This window comes from Pleurodeles waltl, chromosome 5 (assembly GCF_031143425.1).
Source record: "Pleurodeles waltl isolate 20211129_DDA chromosome 5, aPleWal1.hap1.20221129, whole genome shotgun sequence".
In the NCBI taxonomy this organism is placed as follows: domain Eukaryota; kingdom Metazoa; phylum Chordata; class Amphibia; order Caudata; family Salamandridae; genus Pleurodeles; species Pleurodeles waltl.
This window is the reverse complement of record NC_090444.1, coordinates 1,136,701,850-1,136,729,456: the sequence shown is the minus strand read 5'-3', so window position 1 is coordinate 1,136,729,456 and position 27,607 is coordinate 1,136,701,850. Positions and strand designations below refer to the sequence as shown.

General features: G+C 40.2%; 1 protein-coding gene across 3 annotated transcripts in view; it reads right to left on the bottom strand.

Annotated features, from left to right (window-relative positions):
- The window catches only part of LOC138296317 (amine sulfotransferase-like), a 511,069-nt gene that overhangs the window by 322,288 nt on the left and 161,174 nt on the right, over positions 1–27,607 (bottom strand). The gene's annotated exons all lie outside the window — the stretch shown is intronic.

Below are 27,607 nucleotides of genomic sequence, written 5' to 3'. Positions count from 1 at the left end.
AAATAATGTATAATAAAGCCGCATAGAAAATGTGTTAATACAGTACTAATATACGCGTTTGAAATGTGCCCACGGGGGTGGCCACCACTCTATACCATGATTAATGAAACTGACAAATGATAAATTAAATATTGTACTAAGGTATGATTTTGTATTAGCGTTCAGAGTTATGTATTAGGGTTTTGCTAAATTAATCACTAGGCCTTAGTTAGCAAGGGTCTGGGCCTAGCTGCCTGGTCTCATATTAACTATGTTTTCTAACGTGCAATGTGCTGTTTTCCTGAAGGACACAAAGCTGTACTCTTCCAGAAGCTAGAGATGCGTGTGTAACCGTAGTAAATTCTTTCTCATGAGACCCGACTTGCTCAAGGAGACATTCTTGCCGAATGCAACAGTGTAATTTGCAAAAGGTACAAGGTTACCTAAACCAAGGGAAGACAATGGAACTACTGACTGGAGTGACTAGTGTAACTTTTCATACCTGACATTCTACCCGTTGTAGACGTCAATCACAGGAGCCGATAAACTGCATGGGAACTGCCTTAGGTGAAAATTCTAGTAAGGTGAGCAACGGATTATTGGACAGAGATAACAATGCACCAAATATTGCCCAATTGGAAATTAGAGACTTGTTCGACAAGTTTAATATAATGGCGTGACACAAGGAGAAACCAGCCATTCTTAGCCGTCCTCCCCGCCACTTTGATGCTGTTACTTGTCTGTACTCCTGAAGAGACTTTGCCTTTAGCGGTTTGATGCCCTAAACCATCCTCGCCGTACCCCTTGCCTGATTTGTACTTCTCCTCCTTATGAGGGAAGAGCCCTATGCTATACCTGCTTATCCTGGCTGATGGTGAATCCACTGCTGTCCTGAGGACGAAGACTGTCACTGGATGCCGCCCCATTTGGATGGGTAACTATCTGATGATGAATTGTAATTGTCTGTTTGCCTTTTCTTTCTAGGTACCAACTGCTCTTTTGACAGAGGCCATAGTTAGATGTTTTCTAAATTCATGTTACTAAATTGTTTTGCATGAAGCCCAACATGCTGATGCTAATTAGAGGTTAGTTAAAGAGTTCACCAAAATCGGGGCAAATAGACAAATGCCTCAATCTTTGCTTTGTTGAATAATGTACTAATAATACTTTGCTAAAGATTAATTCATGTTGACTTCGTGTTTTGTGCTAATGTTCATGATCTTTTCATTGACAAAATCTTATTCCAGTTGCCATATTGAAGTTTTATTGATGTGCTTATTGGTATTGAGACTAAGGAATATGCATTAGGTTGTAACAAACAGGGAATAAATATCCAAAATCTTACTAGATTTGTGTGGTTATTCAATGGACGAAAGGTCATGGTGTGTTTCTTTCTAATTAAATATCAATGATTAGTTTTATTCATTAGATATTGTGCATATCGATTTGATTATTGATTTTTCAGTTTGGAGGATAAATAGATATCTTGTCCTGAGGAGTCTCCAATCAGGGTCAAAAGATTCATTGGCCTAAAACGAGTCCCATTTAAAGTAAATTATCTAAGCTGGGGCGCGTTATCAGTTCTGGTAGCTGAGGACGGTTTAGGCCCTTTGGGGCCCTAGGACGAGGGACCATTGTTTGAAAATTGTTTCTGTGATAATGCAAATTGGAGAGATGATGTGCCCCTAAGTCCCAAATGACTTTCCCGGAATCTCAGAGCTTGCTGAATTAAGTAGGATATGTTCTCGGCATTCTAGTGATAGAGTGAGTGACGTAGGGTTTTTGCTTGCACAGCTTATGCATACCGCAGGTGAATTGTGAAGTTTGTGAGAATTTCAGCCCAGGTGGTGTTTTAGTAGGAGTGGGCATACTCCGGAGTATGAGAGTAGGGAAGTTGGCGAACTTCATGTGAGTGTGGCGCTTTGTGCTAAAAAATTGTCCACATGGCTGTTGATGATGTTCGGACCCTGCGAGGTCTAAGACTCCGGAGTATATTGATGGTTTATGTTGTAATTTGCACGGTTTAATAGGTCAATCGGGCGTGGTTGACGAGTCGAGTTTGAGTCAAAGTGAGTGAATGAAAACTTCGATGGATATTTGGGGAGTTCTAAAGTGCACTAGGATGAACCATTGACAAGTCGAGAGTAAATTGCTTGCGAATGCGGGAGCCGAGAAGGCGAGAGTAGCAGCTGAGGCTTAAAGTGAAATCTGTGTAAATTTCTGAAGCAATTGCATTACCCTTCCTGTTGTAAACCGTCAAATTTGAGTTTTGTTAGTGCTCACAATATATTGTATTAGTTTTGTGCGAATCGAGAGTGAGGAAGACAAGCCGCAAGACTTTGTCAGCCACAGGGTGTGTGAGTGTGACGTCATTGGAGCCGCGCTGGGATAGGTCGGTTAGTGAGAAGGGTAGCGCACGGATTGGCAGCCGTCCGTGAGAGGCAATTGGTTGAGAAGGTAGGCGAAGAGAGTTCTGGGGATTAAAGTCACTTCCTGATTCAATTGTGAACAAAATAAAAGACGTAAAAATGAAGTTCTTCAAAGCTCTAAGGAGTGCTTTGAGGGGAGATGTGTACATTACCGCGAGTGTGGGGGAGTCTACACCACCAGAGGATACTCCTGCTTATGCCGTGATGGAGGAGAGGGGAGTCGCGCTATGTCTTTGGCTAAAACAATGGTGCAAATTAACAGAAAAGGATGGGAGTTTGGCGTTTCCGGAGAACGGATCGTTCAATATAATGATCTTAGAGAATATGCGGAAGGCATTAACTGAACAAAAGCCGCCTCCGAGGCCAGCACAGTTTGAGGCATTAGAAATTTGGGAGTTGATGGACATACATCAACGGCAACAAACATTTGAGAGGAGAATGTGGAAGGCAAAAAAGACACTAGCGGAGGCTAGGTGGGATAGTGAGCACAGGATGTGGAGAAGGAAGATAATAGATGGAGTAAGGATGTTTCCGGCAGTAACTCAAGAAGCCGGCACACAAGGAAGAAAAGCCACTTGCAAGACGGATAAGGGGTCTAGCAAAGAAAGGGAGACTAAAAAGTCCTGGGTGGAGGCAGATGACTCAGAAGATGATAAGTTCCTTAATCAGTTGCTGAATGATCGACCACCGCCATATGCCAAAGATGATAATAAACCAAGTACAAGTGCAGGTCCTGTAAATTCAACACAGAATCAGGGAACCACAAATACAGCACAGGCAAATACAGTTGCGATGCAAGGTCCAGTACAGAATAGCGTCAGTGTGTCTACTGCTCCAGAGATGCAGACACAGTTGCAGCCGCCACCTGTTCAGAGGCTTTATCCTGATGTCCCAATATTGGAGACAACTACAAGTCTGATGGTGCCATCAGATCCGGCATATACAAGACCAAAATTAGTGCAGATTGAGCCAACTCCACTTTTACTTCCCCAACACAGCAACAGATGATTCCGAATCATGCCTCAGGCACAGGACTGCAGTTAGCTACAGAACCGATAATGAATCGGAATATGGGAGCTAATGCTCCACAGGTTTTGGGGAGCAGGCAGTCACCAGCCGTCATATCCTTACCCATTACAGTTGGTCCACCAGTACCATTGTATGCACAGGCGAAGCCTGGGGTATGCAATCAAGGAGTCATGACCCAAGAGGTGACAAGAGGAGGGTTCACAGGAAGCCCTCAAGGAATAACTCCAGTGGACAGATCTAGATCACTGTTAGACTTCAGTCCGGTAGGGGTTCCTCCAGATACCATGAGACAATCAGGTTTGGGACTGCTGACTGCAGATCTCAAGTGTGAATGTACCACAGACATCGATGATGCAGGCTGGGAATATCTCATTGCAAGGGTTAACAGCGCAACAACTGAATGAAAGTTTAGATACGTTAAACACACCACAGACTACTCCTGCAACAGGAGAGCGATCGGAAAGAGAGGAGTACCTGAATTTTGTGAGGTTGGGCATGGAAGTAGCCGAGCTAGTAGAAGGGAGCGTGGGAGTGAACAGACTAGAGTCGTACACTGAAGCAGAGTTGAGGTATCTGTGCCCAAAGATAACTAAAGAAGTGAGCAAAGTACACCAGAGACTGGCAAACCTGGCAGATAAATACGATATAGACCTAGACAATACTAAACATTTGAAGAGGAGTTACAGGTTAGACTTCGAACCTAAAGATTTTGATCACATGAGGTCTACTGGAATGAAGGCACCTTAAAGAAATTCTGCAGAGCACACAGGTCTGGGGAGCCTTAGAGAAGTGGGAAGGCAGATGGGCAAAGAAAAGAGATAAAAGGAAAAGCGACTGCTCAGAGCAGCAGCCGGAGAAATCAGTGCCAGACACTGGTACAATAAAAGCGTACCCCATGAGAGAGACAGCTGGAGGGGTTCTTGTCCACGTACCATGGTCCAGAGGTGACATTTTGTCTTTTACAAATGACTTCCCCAGGTTGAGGGAGAAGCCGATAGAGTGGTATCAGCAGACAGACAGGTTTGTGAAGCTTGCGAAGTGTCTTTGGGAAGACTTGAACACGCAGTTTGAGATTATAGTTCCAGCTGACTTGCGGATTGAATGCAAGAGGAGTGTTGATTGGCCGACAGCAGAACCGGCAAGGGACAGAACGACAGGAGCACCGTCTCCCGATGTAATGAGGTACTACTATAAGGTGATTGAGTTTTTGAAGCAGAAGGTGTCGCCGCAAAATATTGATTGGCAAAAGATTGATCGAACGGCACAGAAAGCCAGAGTCAATACATGCCTACTATGAGAGGTTGTTGAAAGCGTTCAAGCACTACAGTGGTACAGAGGTCATATAGGCAAAGGACATGAATCACCTTGTGTTCAGGTTTGTTGAGGGATTGAGACCAGAGATTAGCCAGATGATCAAGAATCATTTGATCTGTTGGCAAGCGAAGCAGATTGATGAGGTGTTGCAATATGCGAAACACTGGAGTGACGAAATTGAGTTGAAGCAGAGAAAGTTGAAGGAGAAAGTGATGATGATGCAAATCAAGGCAGGGATGCAGGGACATGGGTTGCAACAGATGGTGCAACAGCTGCAAGGAAACGGTGTGTTTGAGACGCAAGCGAAAGGCAGAGGTCGAGGAGGTTTTGTGAATCGTGGCCCAGATTTGAATACTGTAGTGGTTCAAAATGATGTACAGAGGATGAAGAAGGTGTTACCGTGTCATGCTTGGGGGGCGTCGAACACTGGAAGCGGGAGTGCCCGATGATGGTGCAGGAGGGTGTTGTTCAACAAAGCAATGATGTCAATGCATTCCAAAATGTTAAAGGACCAAGAATGAGAGGTCTTCATCCGAACTTCCAGAATAACATGGTTCAGATGCAGGGTCTCCAACCCATGCAACAAGTGCAGATGCCACGTGTACAACCAGTGCAGATGCAGCAAGTGCAACTGCAGATTCCCGTGGTACCTAGACGGCAAATGCAGTTGTCCTTGGCACCAATGGGACAGCAACAGGTGATGCTTCCTCAACAGGTCACAGGTCAAGGAATGAGTCAAAATAGTGCAGTACAACAGTTCCCATTGCGTGGTGAGAATGGAATAAACGATGACTGGTCAGATGAGAGTTCAGATAATGAGGAGTGTAGACATGCAGCGTCCCTAGAAGTAGATCAGAGAGGGCCCTATGTGCAAGGGAAAGTGATGGGTCACAAAGTTTCATTCTTGGTTGACATAGGAGCTACACGCTCTACAGTCTGAAGTGCAGAGGTTCCAAAGTTGCCACTTTTGGGACGTACGATAAAGGTAGTAGGAGTAGCAAATCAGCTCCTGACTAACCCGATTACTGATCTGGTTCAGGTTGAGATTGGTACCTTTCAGGGATTGCACAGATTTGTGGTTTGTGACTCAAGTCCCGTATCCCTACCGAGAAGAGACTTAGGGGCATATTTATACTCCGTTTGCGCCAAATTTGCGTCGTTTTTTTCGGCGCAAATTCGGTGCAAAACTAACGCCATATTTATACTTTGGCGTTAGACGCGTCTAGCGCCAAAGTATGAGGAAAGAGCGTCATTTTTTTGCGTGAACGCCTTCCTTGCGTTAATGAGATGCAAGGTAGGCGTTCCCGTCTAAAAAAATGACTGCGACGCAAATGCGTCGTATTTATACTCCCGGGCAAAAATCACGCCCAGGAGTGGGCTGGGCAAAAAACCCCGCATTTGCGCCGGATTTTAGCGCCTGGGTCAGGGCAGGCGTTAAGGGACCTGTGGGCTCAAAATGAGCCCACAGCTGCCCTCCCATGCCCCCAGGGACCCCCCTGCCACCCTTGCCCACCCCAGGAGGACACCCAAGGATGGAGGGACCCATCCCAGGGACATTCAGGTAAGTTCAGGTAAGTATAATTAATTTATTTTTTAATTTTTTTTTTGGCATAGGGGGGCCTGATTTGTGCCCCCCTACATGCCACAATGCCCAATGACCATGCCCAGGGGACAGAAGTCCCCTGGGCATGGCCATTGGGCAAGGGGGCATGACTCCTGTCTTTACTAAGACAGGAGTCATGTAAATGGCGTCTGGGCGTCGTAAAAAATGGCGCAAATCGGGTGGAGGCGATTTTTTTGCGTCAACCTGACTTGCACCATTTTTAAGACGCCCTAACGCCATTTTTCCCTACGCCGGCGCTGCCTGGTGTACGTGGTTTTTTTCCACGCACACCAGGCAGCGCCGGTCTGCTAGCGCCGGCTAACGCCATTCAATAAATACGGCGCACGCATGGCGCTTCAGAATGGCGTTAGCCGGCGCAAACATTTTTGACTCTAAACTGCGTTAGCACAGTTTAGCGTCAAAAAGTATAAATACGGGCCCTACTGTGCAAGACGAGGTGTTCCATCACCTGTTCCAATGAAGGGATTGAGGTGCAGACAAACAGTGATGATGAAGGGGATGACGGACAGATTTCAGAGCCTGAGACGGAGACCACAGATGAGGAGTACCCCCTGATAAGCTTCTTCCCAATGTTCACAGTGACTGATCTGCCAGCAGACTTGCAGGGTACGGTAACAGAGAAGGAATGGGATTTGACAGGAAAGGAAGTGGGACTGATAAAAGGAGTAGAACCAGTTAAGGTCAGTGTGAAACCAAATGCTGTGTTTCCCCAGGTACCGCAGTACCACATGGCGCAAGATGTCCTCATACAGGTAACGCACATAATTGCTGACTTCGTGAAACAAGGGGTCCTGAAAGAAGTGATAAGGAGTCCATGTAATTCACCCATAATGGGACTGAGAAAGCCTTGTGGGAAAGTTCGAATTGTCCAAGATTTGAGAAAGATCAATGACATAGTGGTGAAGTGTTGTCCAGTGGTACCAAATCCAGCTGTGATCATGTTCCAGGTTCCATTGATTTGTCCCAAGCATTCTTTTCTGTGCCTCTTCATGAGGACAGCCAATTTCTTTTCAGTTTTAAATTCTTGGACAAGGTTTACAGTTGGTGTCGAATCCCCCAAGGGTTTTCGGAATCACCTTCCATCTTCAATCAGATATTGAAGAAAGATTTGGAGTCATTGAAATTGCCTTTTCAATCGACTCTAGTGCAGTACATTGATGATTTGTTGATTGCATCCAAAACAATAGATGATTGTAAATATGATACCATTGCCTAACTAAACCACTTGGGAAAGAATGGGCATAAGGTGTCCCCAAAGAAGCTGCAATATTGTCAGAAGGAGGTGAAATACCTAGGTCATCTAATTGAGAAGGGGTCGAGGAAAATATCCAAGGAAAGAGTGACCGCCATATTGCAGATGAGTCCCCGAACAACACGGAGAGATGTTAGGATGTTTCTGGGAATGGTGGGCTACTGTCGTCAGTTGATCCTGAATTTCTCAGTTATCTCCAAGCCATTAGTAAGATTGACGGTTAAGGAGGTTAAGGATGACCCAGATACCATAGCTATTACGGAGAAAGAGATGAAAGCATTCATCGAGCTGAGGTAGTGTATGTGCAGGGCTCCAGCTTTAGGCATGACTGATTACACTAAGCCTTTTGTCCTGTTTTGTCATGAACGTGATGCATGTTTTTTGTCTGTCCTGACACAGGTCCATGGAGGTGCAAACCGACCAGTAGCATATTTTTCAGCTACCTTGGACCCAGTCGCAGCAGCTTTACCAGGTTGTCTGCGTGCAGTAGCAGAGGTTGGTCAAAGCCTCACACAGTGTGAAGGCATAGTGATGGGACATCCTTTAACAGTTGTGGTCCCACACTCAGTTGAGAATTTGTTAACCCGTACCAAAACGCAGTACATGACAAATGCAAGATTGACAAAATATAAAACCATTATATTGGGATCACCGAACTTGACTTTGAAAAGATGCACAGTGCTGAACCTGGCAACTTTGCTCCCAAATGAGAATACAGAAATGAGAATGTTGATGATGTAGAACATGATTGTCTTGAGGTAACAGAAATGTGCACCACACTGAGACCTGATATTAAAGATACCCAATTGGAAGAAAATGACTACATTATCTTTGTTGATGGCTCATGTTTGAGAGACTCAGTAGGAGTACTGAGAGACGGATACGCTGTGTGTACAATCACTGGTATCCTAGAGACCTCCTGGCTTGAAAGAGTATAGTCTGCTCAAGAGGCTGAATTGGTCGCTCTTACCAGGACATGTCATGCCACTGACAAAATGAAAGTTAGTATCTATACCGACAGCAGATACGGATTTGGAATTGTTTATGACTTTGGTCAGCTATGGTCCCAAAGGGGTTTCCCGACCTCTTCTGGTTCTCCTGTGAAAAATGGTGAAAGAATTAGGGAGTTGTTGCACGTGATTCAGTTACCTCAGGAAATTGCCGTGGTAAAATGCAGTGCTCATGTGAAGTCACAAGACTTTGTTTCAATGGGAAATGGATATGCGGATCAAGTTGCGAGGTTTTGCGCATTGAACTGTATATCATTCAAGGATCAATGGGAATTGTTAACTGAAACAGAAAATGAGACATGCACAGGTTATGCATTGAGGGTGGTTGACACGTTGGAGGAATTGAAACTGTTGCAGGGACGTGCCAGCAGAGATAAGAAACGCACTTGGGTTAAGATGCAATGTGTACAGAGACCAGATGATTTGTGGGTTTCAGATGAGGGGAAGATGGTTTTACCGAACAGTCTTCTGTCACAGTTTGCAAGGTTTTACCATGGACAAGCACATATTGGGAGAGATGCCATGATCAGGTTGTTCAAAATTGACTGGTTTAACCCAAAGTTCAGACAAGCCCCAGAAGTGATTTGTCACAGGTGTATCATCTGTCAGCAGATGAATGCGGGGAAAGGGACAGTGGTGAATTTGAGCCACATTGGGAGAGCAGGAGGTCCATTTAGCAGAATGCAATTGGATTTTATTGAGATGCCTGTGTGTGGAGGTCTGAGATATGTGTTGGTGATTGTGTGTATCTTTAGTCACTGGATTGAAGCTAACCCTACACGCAGAAATGACAGCCTTACGGTAGGAAGGCTGTTGCTTAGGGAATTGATTCCACGGTTCGGGTTTTCAATCTCTTTAGAATCAAATAGAGGAAGTCACTTCAACAAGGAGGTGGTTAAGCTCTTGTGTGCAGCATTGAACATTGAGCAAAAGTTGCATTGTAGTTACCGCCCTGAAACCTCAGGACTAGTGGAGCAGATGAATGGTACCCTGAGGTCGAGAATGGCAAAGATGTGTGCAGCTACAAATTTGAAGTGGCCTGATGCGTTGCCCTTAGTGCTGATGGCAATTAGAAATACACCCAAAAAGAAAACAGGACTGTCTCCTCATGAAATTCTCATGGGCCGAGCTATGAGACTGCCTGCAGTGCCTGCAAATGCTCTTGTGAATATCACGGATGATATGGTGTTGGACTACTGCAAGGGTCTGGCTGACGGGGTCCGCTCTTTCTCTCACCAGGTGGAAGCTACCACATTGCCACTGATAAATGATATAGGTCACAATCTGAAAGCTGGTGACTGGGTTGTCATCAAGAAACACGTGAGGAAGTCGTGTTTGGAGTCACGTTGGAAGGGGCCATATCATGTAACACTGACAACTACTACTACTGTGAAATGTGCGGGAATTCCAAACTGGATCCATGCCAGTCACACGAAAAAGGTGACGTACCCAACTGATGAGGAAATTGAATTGTCGTAAATAACAGCTACAGAAAAGGAAGTCTCAGGGCCGGAGAGTAATCAAAGGGGGACTGAGACAGAAGGAGAGCCCGTTGAGGACGGGTTGGTCACTTGAGTAAGAGACGAGACCCAAAGGGGTGACACTGAGCCTATCTCAACTGAGGTGCCAGGAGGACCGACCCAAAGAGGAATATGACACTAAACCACTACTACCTAAACAACTACTACTTAAACAATGACTTCCCAACACCGAAAAAACCTATAAAACGAATTATTGTACAACGAAGTCTAAACAACGAAAACAAACATTAACTAAATTATTCCTGAACAATGAACACCTATTTAACGACTACGAAAACCACTAAATCACGAACATTCCACTAAACGACTACTATTTAAACCACGACTACCTAAACAACGACTCCCAAAATAACTACTACCTAAACAATGACTACCCAAAAAAATAATTACCTAAATCCCAAATAACTAATACCCAAACAAACTATTACCCAAACAACGAATACTTAAACAACGAATCCTAAAATAACTACTACCCAAACAAACGACTAGCCAATCAACGAATACCCAAACAAACACTACCCAACACCGAAAACACCTAAACACCTAATAGATTGAAAATGAACTCCAAACAATGAAAAATATTAATAATTTATATCACAACTAAACAGTAACGATTAATAAATAAAATGTTAAAAGCACTACAATACTACGTAAAAAAAAACGAAATCGAAAATAACAATATATTTCCTACATACAAAAAATAAAACATCACAAAAATCCAAAACATATAAACACCGTTTTAAATCAAAATAAATAATACTTAAATAATTATAAAACAAACACAACACTAAAAAAAAATCTATATAAAACGATAGTCCTACAACACCTTCTACATGACCCAGGAAGTACTTCCTCTACTGAACAAACGAGAACGAACATAAAAAAAATACAAACTACAAAACAAATACACTCCACAATTATTTGTATCTAACATCACAAATGAATTCACAATAAAAAACACATCCAAAACACATTCAATATACAAATAAAACAATACTTACAAAAACACATATAAATACCAACGACCTCCATTTTCTACACATTACTACACCGAACAACCTACAGAGAAGACGAGCATCTCACTACGGAAAATAATTAAAATATAATTTATCCAACACCGCCATCTACTGAGATAACAAGGTAAAATATCCATAAATAAATATAAAGAAATTTACTAACCTATACCACAGCTAAAATAATATATAATTAATATACCTTGTGTACTATTATGTTACAGGCATAAATATCAAGAACCTGACCAAAAAGATAAACACCACACCTTCACCATCAAAGGTAAACCATTACCATTATACAAAAACAATTTCACTAAACCATAAAGAATTGCATTAAAAAATTGTTAAATAACGAATACCATAATATAATAAAAAATTATATATTAAATATTAAAACTACAAATTAGTTTAAAAAAAGGAATTAATTCACCTAATACATTTTACAAAAAAACTAATATTATTCACCAAATTTCAAACCTACTAAAAAAATTACTTCTAAATCAAAAAAACTAAATAATTAATAAAACAAAAGAATAAACTAAATAATACACTCTTTCTTATTTCTTACAGACTCCAAGAACCCAAAATAACACCAGAAGACATAATAAAGTGAAATAAATCAATTTTTAACAAAATAACATCTAAAATAAGAAAAATAACTCAAAGTAAGTATAATATTTTCATTATAACATACAACCAGATTTTCTAGTTAAATAAAACTAAACAAACATTCTTATTCAAATACCCCTTAACTTAACACCAAACACACATACATTCAATAAAATTAAAAACACCTCGCAAACACAGTACATATATTATTTAAAAAAAATAACTATTACAACTCCACCAAACACTTACCTCTTAACAGCTGCTGAACAATAAACATAAATAAATTTTACAACAAAACACCAACTTCCAAAACAACTAGTGCCTTAACAACAAGCACAGAACACCAACCTTGTTCTTACTACTAATAATTTTACCACAAATGCCTTAACAACAATATTTCATTCTAAAAGCATTCTTGATAAAAGCATTACTAATAGACATCATTCACCCTACATCCCTCACCCCACCACCCCAACCACACCCCAAAACCTAAAACCCCCTGACCCCCCACCCCTCCCCAAAACCAAAAACGCCCCACCCCCCAACCCCACCCCAAAACCTAAAACCCCCTAACCCCCACCTCCTCCCCAAAACCAAAAACACCCCACCCCCAAACCCGCCCACAAACCTAAAACCTCCTGACCCCCCACCCATCCCCAAAACCAAAAACGCCCCACCCCCCCAACCCCACCCCAAAACCTAAAACCCCCTCACCCCAACCCCCTCCCCAAAACCAAAAATGCCCAAACCCCACCCCAAAACCAAAAACCCGCTACCCCTCCACCGCCTCCCCAAAACCAAAAACGCCCCACCCCCAACCCCACCCCAAAACCTAAAACCCCCTATCCCCACACCCACTCCCCAAAACCAAAAACGCCCCACCCCCCTAACCCCACCCCACCCCAAAACCTAAAACCCCCTATCCCCAACCCCCTCCCCAAAACCAAAAATGCCCCAACCCCACCCCAAAACCTAAAACCCCCTATCCCCACACCCACTCCCCAAAACCAAAAACGCCCCACCCCCCTAACCCCACCCCAAAACCTAAAACCCCCTCACGCTCCACCACTTCCCCAAAACCAAAAACACCCCACCCCCCCAACCCCACCCCAAAACCTAAAACACCCTCACCCTCCACCACTTCCCCAAAACCAAAAACGCCCCACCCCCCCAAACCCACCCCAAAACCTAAAACCCCCTGACCCTCCACCCCCTCCCCAAAACCAAAAACACACCACCCCCCAAACCCACCCCAAAACCTAAAACCCCCTCACCCCAACCCCCTCCCCAAAACCAAAAACGCCCCACCCCCAACCCCACCCAAAAAACCTAAAACCCCCTAACCCCCACCCCCTCCCCATAACCTAAAACCCCCCACTAACCTTATTAAACCCCTTGTCAGCTGCATAATCCTCCTTCACCAACTCCCTTCTTTGTACCTTAACCACACATGTTCATTATTCAGAACATACATAGTTAACTCACAAAATAACGTATTCATTGTTAAGAAAAGCATTGTTACACTTTAGTTAACCACGACTTCGTAAATAAAACATCATAATAAAGGATGTTTCCCAAAATTTACTATAACAACTCCACCACATACTTACATCACAGCACCTGCTACACAATAAATAGCACGAAAATTACTATTCCTACTCCACCAACTACTTACCTCATATCACATTAAAATACTCAAAACATTAAAAAATAATCAAAGCAACTTCACTAGATACTTACATTAACATAGGTGCTGCAGAATGATTATCAAATAATATACTATTACAACTCCACTAACTACTTACCTCATAACAAAAACTAGGAACACAATAGACCCACAAATACAAATCTAAAAGCAAAAATTACTTACCTCAATAAATAACACACAATCACCAAATATAAAACATAACAAACCACCTACACCAAACACAAATAGGACACATTATATATTAATTAACTTACTAAGTGGTAAACTAAATCCACCACAAATTTAATAATTAAAACTGCAAACTTCTTTTAACCTATTTCTTTTATATTATTTACAGATATTTCACAAATGGCATCGCAAGGAGAAGCAAGTTACATAACCTCAAGAACCGGAATCCAGCTACTAAAGTATGAAGGTTATCTTTATTGCAGAGACAAGGTTGTCAACCTCAGGAGCCATTGGAGGTGTGTACAATTCTACTCTTCACATTGTAAAGGCAGAGCTGTAACTCTAGAAAACACCGTTGTTAAAACAACAGATCACAACCACTCTGCCTCTGCAATAGAAATTGAGATAAGAGAAAACATACAGAAAATAAAAAACATTGCACACACCTCCAATGACTCCTGCGGACAGGTTATAAGGGAGGTAGTACAAAATATTCCAATACAGATTTCCGGTAACATGCCATCTGTACCAAACCTTAGGAGAATATTTCAACGACAAAGACTGGCAAGTAATCCCCAACATATAACTCCACAAACCTATGAAGACATTAACATCCCCCCAGAACTAACAATTACCTTCTCCAAAGAAACTTTCCTCATTCACGACAACGAAAACCCTCAAAAAAGAATTTTAATATTCAGCACAACATGCAATTTACTAATCCTACAAAATAGTGAAATTTGGATGATGGATGGAACCTTTAAATCTACACCCCATCCATTCACTCAAATTTACACCATACATGCCACAAAAAATAACACTACAATCCCCCTAGTGTATGCATTACTGCCTGATAAACATTCCTCTACTTACAGTGAATTTTTATCAACAATCAAAAACAAAACATCAAATAAAACACCTAGAAAAGTAATACTAGATTTCGAATTATCAATGAGAAATACAATACTAAAAATATATCCACAAACCCAAATTCAAGGATGCTTTTTCCACTTTTCACAAGCATATTGGCATAGAATACAAAAATCATCCCTAAGTAGAGAATATTTCTCAGATTGCATACTAAAATTTGAATTTAAAAAACTCACAGGATTATGCTTTGTACCACCTACAAAAGTAGATGAGTATTACAATGCAATAACAGAGTCTAACTATTATACACAAAATGAAGACAAATTAGAACCCATACTAAATTACTTCGAACAAACCTGGATTGGACACCTAAACAGATCTGGTCGCAGACGAAAACCAAGATTTCCAATAGAATGGTGGAACTGCTACCAAACCTGTTTAGAAGGTGGTGCAAAAACTAATAATGCCATAGAAGGATGGCACAACGCCTTCAATAAAGTAATAGGTAAACCCCACCCAAACCTGTATCATTTCATGGACATTTTGAAAAAGGAACAAAGTTTCCAAGAAATGAGACTTGCTCAATCACTGTCAGGTAGCGTGAACCCACGCACAAGTAAAAAAAGCAAAGAAATGACCGAAAGAATTTTGGCAAAAATACAACAATTTGATACAATAACACCATCAGACTACCTCAACAGTCTAGCATATATTCTACATTACTAACAACCACTAACCTACTAAAAAATGACTTGCCAGTTCTAAAAAAAAAAAACACCATCAATTAAATTGGCATTTTTCAATTTTCTTTTACACTAAATGTACACAACAAAAATTGTTCCTACCTTTGACGTTTTCATGTCTTTATCCAAACACGTGATGCTGAATAAATCTTCTTCATTAATATAGAAAACAGCATCTCATACTGAGAAAAAAAACAAAAAACATTAATCATCCAAAAACAATTAAAAAATATTCATATTAAATGGGTGATAACAAAACCAACTCTATATACTATACAAACAATCAAAGAAATAAAATATAATACTTCACCAAACCAGAAATTCGAAAAATATCTTAAAAGCTTAAAATACCAAATATACTTTTTTTACCAAAAAAAAGTAAAGAAATTAATCACATACTAACCAAAGCCACATCATTAATTAAAACATTAACTGTCAAGAAAAAGACATGAAAACAATATAAAGGATACTACTAACACAAAAGAAAAAATTAATTGCAAAACCTATTACAATGAACTACATTTCTTTTTCATAAACCGAACAACTGACTCGCTCAGAAATCCCAAAACTAAAGTTATCAAAAAAAATACAATTCTTCCCAACTACTACAAAAGCAGTATAATCATTTGTAAGATATAACACTGCTAAACAAATTTGTTTACTTTTACGAAACCACTATCGTATACAAAAATATACGAAAACAAATAATTAAACATAAGAAACATAACAAACATCGAAAATCTACTACCTACCTTATAACTACCTCCGACAACTATTTCCGTAATAAAAATACCCTACTACATACTGTAAAAAAAATTATAATCCCACTTACCTGAACGAGGTCTCCGCTTCCGTCATATCTTGACCGCGACGCTCCTCCGACTGAATACAGAAGACGTCAAACAACGTAAACATGGAAGAGCACTAAAAATAGAAAACGGACTATTTCACTCATAGACTATAATTGGGAAAATAAGAAAATACCACAGAAAATAGATAAAGAAATATAAATAAATAAGTAAAACATTTCTATAAATCTGTAAATATCAAATTATAATTAAAAACATTTTTTTGCATTTTTTAAACTTGATTATGTTGAAAATAAAAAATATTTTTAAAAAATGAATGGTATTTTAATTTTTTAAAAATTAAATTTGCATGATTTTTTTTTTTTTTGCACATGCAAACATTTCTAACACCTCAAAAATCTATATATAATCTACAAATAATTATTTCATTAATTATGTTTTTGAAATAATATTGAAACAAATTAATATATATATAAAATTAGACATCCCAAAAAATAATACAAAATATTAATAATGTTAATTACATCACCTAAAAAAAAATAATCACAATAAAAAATATAAAAAATGTTAACAAATTTTAAAAATCACAAAAAAAATAAAAATCTAATAAATAATTAAAATAAAAAAATATAACATTATTATATTCCAAAATCTACTATACCAACTACTATACTATTAAAAAATCAAATATAAATTCTTAAACATAACTATTTTTAAACAAAATTATTTTTATACCTTCAATAACAACAAAACAAAATACAATACCTAAAAATATAACAAAAAAAATTCACCCATAATAAAAAAATTATAAACTATCAATACATTTCAAAATCATAATCAACCAATAAACCAAATTGCATCCCCAAAAAATAATAATAAATAAATAAAAAAAAACTCAAACATAGAAAAAAAAAACTCATCATAAAAACAAAACCCCAACCATAAACCCTACATCCCCTATATCCCACCCCTAATTCTAAATATACTTTCAATAAAAAATAATAAACAATTAACCAAACACAATAAATAATACCAGACTACTAATATACTTCCCACCCATAACTCCTAGATCCCATATATCCCACCCCTAAACCCACAACATAAATGCCAAATTTTAATAAAATACAATAACTTAAATTAATACCTGATTATTAATACACTTCCCCACCCATCACCCCTACATCCCATATATCCCGCCCCTAAACCTACAACATAAATCACAACATATAAAAATATAGAATTACTCAAAATAATACCTAAGTATTAATACACTTCCCCACCCATAACCCCTACATCCCATATATCCCACCCCTAAACCCACAACATAAATTACAACATATAAAAAAACACAAGTACTTAAAATAATACCTAAGTATTAATACACTTCCCCACCCATAACCCCAACATCCCATATATCCCGCACCTAAACCCACTACATAAATTACAACATATAAAAAAACACAAGTACTTAAATTAATACTTGAGTATTAATACACTTCCCCACCCATAACCCCTACATCCCACATATCCCGCACCTAAACCCACAACATAAATTACAACATATAAACAACACAAGTACTTAAATTAATACCTGAGTATTAATACACTTCTCCACCCATAACCCCTACATCCCACATATCCCGCCCCTAAACCAACAACATAAATTACAACATATAAAAAACGCAAGTACTTAAATTAATACCTGAGTATTAGTACACTTCCCCACCCATAACCCCTACATCCCACATATCCCGCCCCTAAACCCACAACATAACTTACAACATATAAAAAAACACAAGTACTCAAATTAATAACTGAGTATTAATACACTGACCCACCCATAACCCCTACATCCCACATATCCCACCCCTAAACCCACAACATAAATTACACCATATAAAAAAACACAACTACTCAAATTAATACCTGAGTATTAATACACTGACCCACCCATAACCCCTACATCCCACATATCCCACCCCTAAACCCACAACATAAATTACACGATATAAAAAAACACAAGTACTTAAATTAATACCTCAGTATTAATTCACTTCCCCACCCATAACCCCTACATCCCATATATCCCGCTCCTAAACCCACAGCATAAATTACACCATATAAAAAACACAAGTACTTAAATTAATACCAGAGTATTAATACACTTCCCCACCCATAACCCCTACATCCCACATATCCCGCCCCTAAACCTACGACATAAATTACAACATATAAAAAACACAAGTACTTAAAATAATACCTGAGTATTAATAAACTTCCCCACCCATAACCCCTACATCCCATATATCCCACCCCTAAACCCACAACAAAAATTACAACATATAAAAAACACAACTACTCAAATTAATACCTGAGTATTAATACACTGACCCACCCATAACCCCTACATCCCATATATCCCACCCCTAAACCCACAACATAAATTACACCATATAAAAAAACACAAGTACTTAAATTAATACCTCAGGATTAATTCACTGCCCCACCCATAACCCCTACATCCCATATATCCCGCCCCTAAACCCACAACATAAATTACACCATATAAAAAAACACAAGTACTTATATTAATACCCGAGTATTAATACACTTCCCCACCCATAACCCCTACATCCCATATATCCCACCCCTAAACTTACAACATAAATTACAACATATAAAAAACACAAGTACTTAAAATAATACCTGAGTTTTAATACACTTCCCCACCCATAACCCCTACAACCCATATATCCCGACCCTAAACCCACAACATAAATTACAAGATATAAAAAAACACAAGTACTTAAATTAATACCTGAGTACTAATACACTTCCCCACCCATAACCCCTACATCCCATATATCCCGCCCCTAAACCCACAACATAAATTACAAGATATAAAAAAACAAAAGTACTTAAAATAATACCTGAGTATTAATACAATACCCCACCCATAACACCCACAACCCATAGAATCCATTACTTAATCCACACAATATACTTAAAAAAATTAAACATATAATAATTAAACCCTAAACAAATAAAAAACAAAACACAAAACTCACCTTAAAATTAATAAAAAAATAATTCACTTACCTTAAAATTCGTTGTTCTGGCATTAGTTGTTAAGGTAAAATCGTTGTTAAACCAGTAGTTGTTCAAAACTTCGTTGTTAATACCCAGTAGTTCTTCAAGATTCGTTGTTAAAGCAAGTAGTACTTCAAACGTAGTTGTTCAGGTTGTTTCCCCCCAAAGAGAGGTTCTCCCAGAAGCAGACGGATATGGGTTTGAAGCCCAGATATGGCCCCTGAGAGACCCAGAAGGTGAAGGAGTTGGGACAGGAGAAAGTCAGAGTGTTCAGACTCCTAAGAAAATTGCAGGTCCATCAAGAGAAAGCACCATAGAGTCAGAGGAGGGCCACGAGCTGCCACAAGAAAAATCAAAGAGCAAGAAGACACTGAAATGAGATAAGTGGCCAGAGTCGCAAGTGACAAAAGTAAAGGTGGTGGTTGATGAAACGATAGAGGAAGAAGTTGATACTACAAGGAAAGAAGATCTCAGTGAAGGAGAATTACAGGGCGAATGTAAATTGAAAAGAAAGAGAGTAGCAAACAGAAGGTACGCAGGTCCCGAATGGGCATATGCAACATCAGCTGAGTGGCAACAAGAGTTCTTGGCATTCTGCTTTGATCGAGAAGTCCCAGGTCAATACTATGGTACCTGAGTTTGGCCAGAAAGAAAAGAGACTGTGTTAAGGTGAAATTGAGCTAAAAGGAAGCTGAGAAAAGAGACTGATAAGTTACCGGATGTGACACTGTTAACCTCAATAGACTTTTGAAAACTAATTTTGATAAGCTTCTAACCTGAATTGACAAGGATCCTGGGAGGGAATAAAAACCTGTAAATACTTGCTAAAGAGAGACTTTGCTTAGCTTTTGCAGAAAAAGAAAAAAAAAAAGAAAAAAAAGAGAAATGCTTTAAACCATCCTCGGTTGGTTGTTTACACTTATAGCACTCTGCTTTCTGATTCTTTACGGATCATGGCTAACACTAGAAATGAGGATAGGGGAAGTAGGCTTTATAAATATTTGGGTGTTGTTCTGGGTATTGTGTGTGTGATATTTATTATAGTTCTGATTGTGGGGAAGCCTTTGTTAGATAATGACAAAACTAACAATGCTACAATTCCTGAGACCACTGCTTCACTAACAGCTTTGGAGAGGTTTAAGCAAGACACAAGATATTTGCATGAGGGAACTAACACGGAAGGGGAACTATCTACTAATGTTTTCTATCGCTTGCTGAGTGAGTATGTTGACACTATGGATGCAAAAAATTGTTATGTGTGTACACAAATTCCTGTTTCGGTGCAAGAGGGAGTTACCTATCATAGTTTACCTTTAACCTATGGGATAAGCTGTAGTCTGTTACTAACCCGATTCTATAACCAGGAAGAGATACTGGGGCATATTTATACTCTGTTTGCGCCGGAATTGCGTAGTTTTTTTTTACGCAATTCCGGCGCAAAACTAACTCCATATTTATACTTTGGCGTTAGACGCGTCTAGCGCCAAAGTCCATGGAGTTTGTGTCATTTTTTAGCGTGGACACCTACTTTGCGTTAATGACATGCAAGGTAGGCGTTCCCGTCTAAAAAATCAACTCCGAGGCATGTGCGCCGTATTTACGCTCCCGGGCAAAATTCACGCCCGGGAGTGGGCGGGTCAAAAAAAATGACGTACGGCCGCTTTTGCGCTGTTTTTTAGCGCCTGGAAAAGGCAGGCGTTAAGGGACCTGTGGGCTCTGAAGGAGCCCAGAGGTGCCCTCCCATGCCCCCAGGGACACCCCCTGTCACCCTTGCCCACCCCAGGAGGACACCCAAGGCTGGAGGGACCCATCCCAGGGACATTAAGGTAAGTTCAGGTAGGTTGTTTTTTTTGGTTTTTTTGTGGCATAGGGGGGCCTGATTTGTGCCCCCCTACATGCCACTATGCCCAATGACCATGCCCAGGGGACAGAAGTCCCCTGGGCATGGCCATTGGGCAAGGGGGCATGACTCCTGTCTTTGCTAAGACAGGAGTCATTTCTATGGGGGTTGGGAATCGAAAAAAACGGCGCAAATCGGGTTGAGGCGAAAAATTTGCCTCAGCCTGACTTGCCCCTTTTTTTGACCCCCAAGCTCCATATCCCCCTACGCCGGCGCTGCCTGGTGTACGTCGTTTTTTTTTCACGCACACCAGGCAGCGCCGGCGGCTAACGCCGGCTAACGTCATTGATTAAATACGGCGCCCGCATGGTGCTTCAGAATGGCGTTAGCCGGCGCTAATTTTTTTGACGCAAAACTGCGTAAGCGCAGTTTTGCGTCAAAAAGTATAAATATGGCCCACAGTACTTTTACTCTAATCATGATCTTCTGTTTTCTTATGTGCCTATCATAGAGGATCTGAATAGTGTAGCGAAGTATTATGCCATAAAATTAGTTAAAGGATTCTTTGAAGCGACTTTAGCTATTAGTACATCTTATGCATACCGTAATAACCTGACATGTTTTCTTACACCTGTAGAGAAAAGATTTTTAGATCACAAAGAAGATAGGAGAAGAGCTTTGAAAGGGAAGTTAGAGAAGGGAATACAACAACGTTTCTTTATTAGTAGTGAGAGCTATAGTGCAGTTAGGGAACAAGAGAAATTAGCTTTAGATGCACTACACATAGGAAAGCTTTGCATAACGCGACCTAAGTCATATTATGATAATGTGTTTGTGGGAACGAGTGAGTGTAAGCATGTGTTTTTGTTTCAGAGTAATTGGACGTTCATGTTAAATGGACAGGATCCAGCGATCCCTGGGATCTATTATATATGTGGACTCAATGCTTATTATCGTCTTCCAAAGAAATGGTATGGGACATGTGATTTGGGGATAGTTTTCCCAAAGATATATCAGTTAGAGGGTTTGAAGAAGTTTCCGAAATTGTCTGAATTTCATCGTACTAGACAAAGGAGAGAGACTGCTGCTGGTGTAGTAGGAGACATATTTGGAGCAATAATTCCTTCAGTGGGAGTTATCTTGAATTCAATAAAGATTCAAAAGTTGTCTACTATTGTGGATAACATGCTGCCAAATTTTACAGGAGCTCTACTCCTGATGGATACTGAACTGGCTGCAGAGAGGGCTATGACTCTTCAAAACAGGCTTGCTTTAGACAATCTTTTAGCGAAAAATGGCGGAGTCTGTAAGATGCTTAATGAGCGACATTGTTGTGCCTACATACCTGACAATAGTAATGAGATTAGAAGTATGCTTACTAACCTAACAAGAGATGGTACAGATTTGAAGGAATTGAAGGAGCCTGGTGTCTGGGAAAAAGTTGTAAAGGGGCTTGCTAAGGTGGGAAGTTGGTTTAGTAATATTTGGCATGGGATATTGGCAAAAATCATACAGGGAACATTGATTGTTTTAGCTTGTTTATTTGGATTATGGCTATCATGCAAAATTAGTAAAATAATTAGAGCGAAATTGGCAAAACATAATGCGAGGAGGGAAGAAAAGAAAAGGGAGAAAATGCTCAGAGCAAAATATGGAAAGGCAAAGGTGGGGGAAGAAATTGAGATGAAAGAACTTAGAAGATGAATAAATTGTGAAGGAAAGGGATTTGTGTGATGAGTCATCAGAGGAGGGATTGTTGGAGTGTGACTTTTATCATCAATATTAACATGAAAAGCTTGCAAAATATTGTATAATAAAGCCGCTTAGAAAATGTGTTAATACAGTACTAATATATGCGTTTGAAATGTGCCGACGGGGAGTGGCCACCACTCTATACGATGATTAATTAAACTGACAAATGATTAATTAAATATTGTACTAGCGTATGATTTTGTATTAGCGTTAAGAGTTATGTATTAGGGTTTTGCTAAATTAATCACTAGGCCTTAGTTAGCAAGGGTCTGAGCCTAGCTGCCTAGTCTCATATTAACTATGTTTTATAACGTGCAATGTGCTGTTTTCCTGAAGGACACAAAGCTGTACTTTTCCAGAAGCTAGAGATGTGTGTGTAACTGTAGTAAATTATTTCTCATGAGACCCGACTTGCTCAAGGAGACATTCTTACTGAATGCAACAGTGTAATTTGAAAAAGGTACAAGGTCGCCTAAACCAAGGGAAGACAATGGAATTACTGACTGGAGTGACTAGTGTAACTTTTCCTACCTGACATTCTACCTGTTGAAGACGTCAATCACAGGAGCCAATAAACTGCATGAGAACTGTCTTAGGTGAAACTTCTAGTAAGGTGAGCAACGGATTATTGGACAGAGATAACGATGCACCAAATATTGCTCAATTGGAAATTGGAGACTTGTTCAACAAGTTTAATATAACGGCGTGACACAAGGAGAAATCAGCTATTCTTAGCCGGCCTCCCCGCCACTTTGATGCTGTTACTTGTCCTTACTCCTGAAGAGACTTTGCCAGTAGCTGTTTGATGCCCTAAACCATCCTCACCGTACCCCTTGCCTGATTTGCACTTCTCCTCCTTATGAGGGAAGAGCCCTTTGCTATACCTTGCTGAGCCTTACCTGCTTATCCTGGCTGATGGCGAATCGACTGCTGTCCTGAGACGAAGACTATCACTGTATGCTGCCCCATTTGGATGGGTAACTATCTGATGATGAATTGTAATTGTCTGTTTGCCTTTTCTTTCTAGGTACCAACTGCTCTTTTGACAGAGGCCATAGTTAGATGTTTTCTAAATTCATGTTACTAAATTGTTTTGCATGAAGCCCAACATGCTGATGCTAATTAGAGGTTAGTTAAGGAGTTCACCAAAATCGGGGCAAATAGAAAAATGCCTGAATCTTTGCTTTGTTGAATAATGTACTAATAATACTTTGCTAAAGTTTAATTTATGTTGACTTCGTGTTTTGTGCTAATGTTCATGATCTTTGCATTGATAAAATCTTATTCCAGTTGCTATATTGTAGTTTTATTGATGTGCTTATTGGTATTGAGACTAATGAATATGCTAGTAGGTTGTAACAAATAGGGAATAAATATCCAAAATCTTACTAGATTTGTGTGGTTATTCAATGGCCAAAAGGTCATGGGGAGTTTCATGCTTATTAAATATCAATGATTAGTTTTATTGATTAGATATTGTGCATATCGATTTGATTATTGATTTATCAGTTGGGATGATAAATAGATATCTCGTCCTGAGGAGTCTCCAATCAGGGTCAAAAGATTCATTGGCCTAAAATGAGTCCCATTTTAAGTAAATTATCCAAGCTGGGACACGTTATCACATGCGCACTTTGGAGAATCCAGGTCAGCTTTGCTTCAGCCCCCTGCTACCAAAGACTCACTCTGCATGTCTCTCTGTTGGCACGGCTGCAATGTTCACTGCGTCAGTAAAAATAAAATGGCAATGAAATCTTCTCATTGCCATTTTATTTCTTCCTCTGTGGCTCACAGCAGGAGGGGGGGTGACACTCCTTCACCCTCGAGAAGAAACCGCCAGAAACCAGAAAGCTATAAAGCTTCGGCAATCTGAGATTGAAACCCTCACTTACACCTTCCCTCTAGCTGCCCTCTTTAACTTTGGTTAATGATTTGCGACAGGTTAAATCCAGAGTTAAACTGGGATTTTCTATTGAAAACAAACCAGGAGTTTATTCAATGCACCATAGCAGTTGAATCAAATGTTAGTAATTGTGGAGATTTACTCAAATTTGATGCAACGCAGCACAGCAACTGAAGTTGCTGTGTTATTTGGCATCAAAGAGAAAGAGAAAATATGCATATTTACTAAGATATGGCACATTCTTTCTTTCCCCAGCACTGGTGCACTTTGGACTGCCAACTGCCAACGAGCACTGCCTTTAGCCATCTTCCAAGGGTGTGTGCATTCTCTAAAGCATAGGATTTGTACTGGAAAGGGACCCTTCCAGTATGAAACTATTCTTTAAGACATGTCCTACTTTCTATGTGTGCTGCATCATGCAGGAAACATGCAAAGTTAGAAAAAAAGGAGAAATGAAAACATTTCTCCTCATTAGGCCTACCTCTAAGAAGTGAAAGTTTTGGGAAAAATTCCATGTGAACGAATGTTATTAGATTGGGATTTGCTACAAAACCCAAGGATAGTTGCATTGGAACCAGCAGCGGCTGGCGTCAGGGAAAAGTAGTGGGGCAGCGCAGGGGCCAATAATAAAACATAAAAAAAAACAACAAGAAGAGAATTTACCTGCCAATCGCCACTCTTCGCTCTTCTGCTGTGCACAGGCTTAGACTCCCAGACTCCCCTACAGCCAATCCAGACACTGCTCTCATGCTGATTATACCCATGAGAGCAGTGGGATGGTTTTGTGCTCCATCGGGGACCAGGAGCCTGTGTCTGCTGCTGTTCTCCACCTAGCAACGCAGCTGGGTTGGAGAGATGTTGGTGCGCATGTCGGTTTGGCCATCTTAAGACGGAAAGCCAAACTGATGTGTACTGACAGCAGTGCCCACCACTCCCACACCATTCTGTGAATGGCCCTGGCCCCAAGACTTGGCTCCTGATGAAAAATAAAATTATAATAAAACTGCTATTATCATTTTATTTTCCGTATGCCTCTGCTGGCAAGGGAGTGGTGCTCCTCTGCCACAACGGAGGATCTACCGTTGATTGGAACTCCCATGAACTACCCATGGAATCCCCCATTGATGCAAATTAGCACAAAGTAGCACATACTGTAACTCTGTGTTACTTTGGGGAACTTTCCAACAAAAATCCTAATTTGTTTTGGATAGTTAATCCCTCCCACCAGGGGCAGAGTGCTATTAAATCTGTATCCTGGGTGTTTGTGTTTATCTGGGTTTATGCAGCTGTGTCTGTGTGCAAAAGTTTTTTATATATGTATAAGAGTGTGTGTGTGTATGTTGTGCCCGAGAGTCAGTGTTAATACTGTCTGTGTGAGTCTGTGAGATTCAATGTGCAATAAATAGCACCTATTCTGGGTTTTTGAGGAAATATTATGCATGTTGTGATGATAAACACACCAAAATCTGCATGGTACGCAAAATACTTTATACGTTACACTTTTCCCTGCTACATTCTAGTAGGACATGTTGAAATTTAACAAAGTGTGAGGTATTTAATCCACCTATTAATTACCAGCTGTGATAAAAATTACTCAACTTGAAATTTAGAACCCTGTTTGAACACGAGTTTGCACAGATGCCAGCAGAAACTCAGAACAACTTGGAACCAAGGTCTTTAGGTTTAATAATAAATCAAAATGTGTGTGGGACTGTTTGTAGGAGTGAATGTTAGTGTGCAACAGTTTATATGAATACTAAGAGTCCTTATACGTTTTTGGGAGGATTTGCTTGTAATAGACAGCGAGACAGCATGATTCAGAAATAACTTGTATCAGTGCAAATAAGGAAGACCATGTACTGGAAATGGTGAAATTAGAGAAATGTATTAGATAGCATCTGAAAATGGCAAAACCATTAGTTGCCAGTAAAAAAACTGACCAATCATCCACAGAAATATGTTTGTAAATATATTTCATGTTTGACTAATATCCGTATACAAATGCGCTTATAAATATGCTTTATCCGTATGTCCCTCCCTCGCTTGAATTCAGTACAGTTGAGTCCTCTCTGTCACCCAGACACCAATCTCAAAAACAACCACACAATATCAGGGGCGGCTCCTCCATTAGGGCGGAGGAGCATTGCCCCCCGCCAGCAGCAGCAGCTGCAAAATCTTTTCAAGGAAACAATAATAAACTGTATTTATTATTGTTTCCTTGTAAAGGGGTGGGGCCACAGGGGTGACAAGTTTGAGGGAGAGTGCACAGCTCTCCCCCTCAGAGCGCCATGTGTGTTTGGACGGTCGTCTCTGGCCGGCCAACACACATGCGCAGTAGGCTCTCTCAAATCCAACAACGTAGTTGCTAGGCTGCAGAGAGCCGGCACAGGCTCCCAGTCTGCCTGGGAGTGCCCTGGCTTGGCCCTCCCAGCCAATTCTGACACTGCTCTGAGCATCGGCTAAGTTTATTTTTATTTTTTCATTTTATTAATATTCCCCCACCACCCCACTGCTCTCCCCACGTGCGCTGCACCACCCCCTTTAACACCCGCGAGACACGACTGCACAATATAAAGTCCCTCTCCCTGCCCTGTATCCTGCTTTTTTAGCTTCAGTTTTAGATACCGTCTGTCACAGAGGTTTTTTGTTACTGCAGTTTATAAGATACAACTCTAATATAGAATAGTGACTGTTAAGAACTGCTATCAACGAACTGCATGCAAACTACATAAAATATTTTAGGATGTTATGTTTTTTCCACCAGTCTTTGATTCTCCATTCCTAATGTTGCAAAAAAAGTTACTTTGGGCAGATTTACATTCTTATTGGTAGAGACAGCTTTTACCAGTGCTTTAAAACAAATGAAATGTATGTGAGTGGGCTATGGAGAGATGAAGGGCACTTTTTCCCAATGGTAGTGAGGA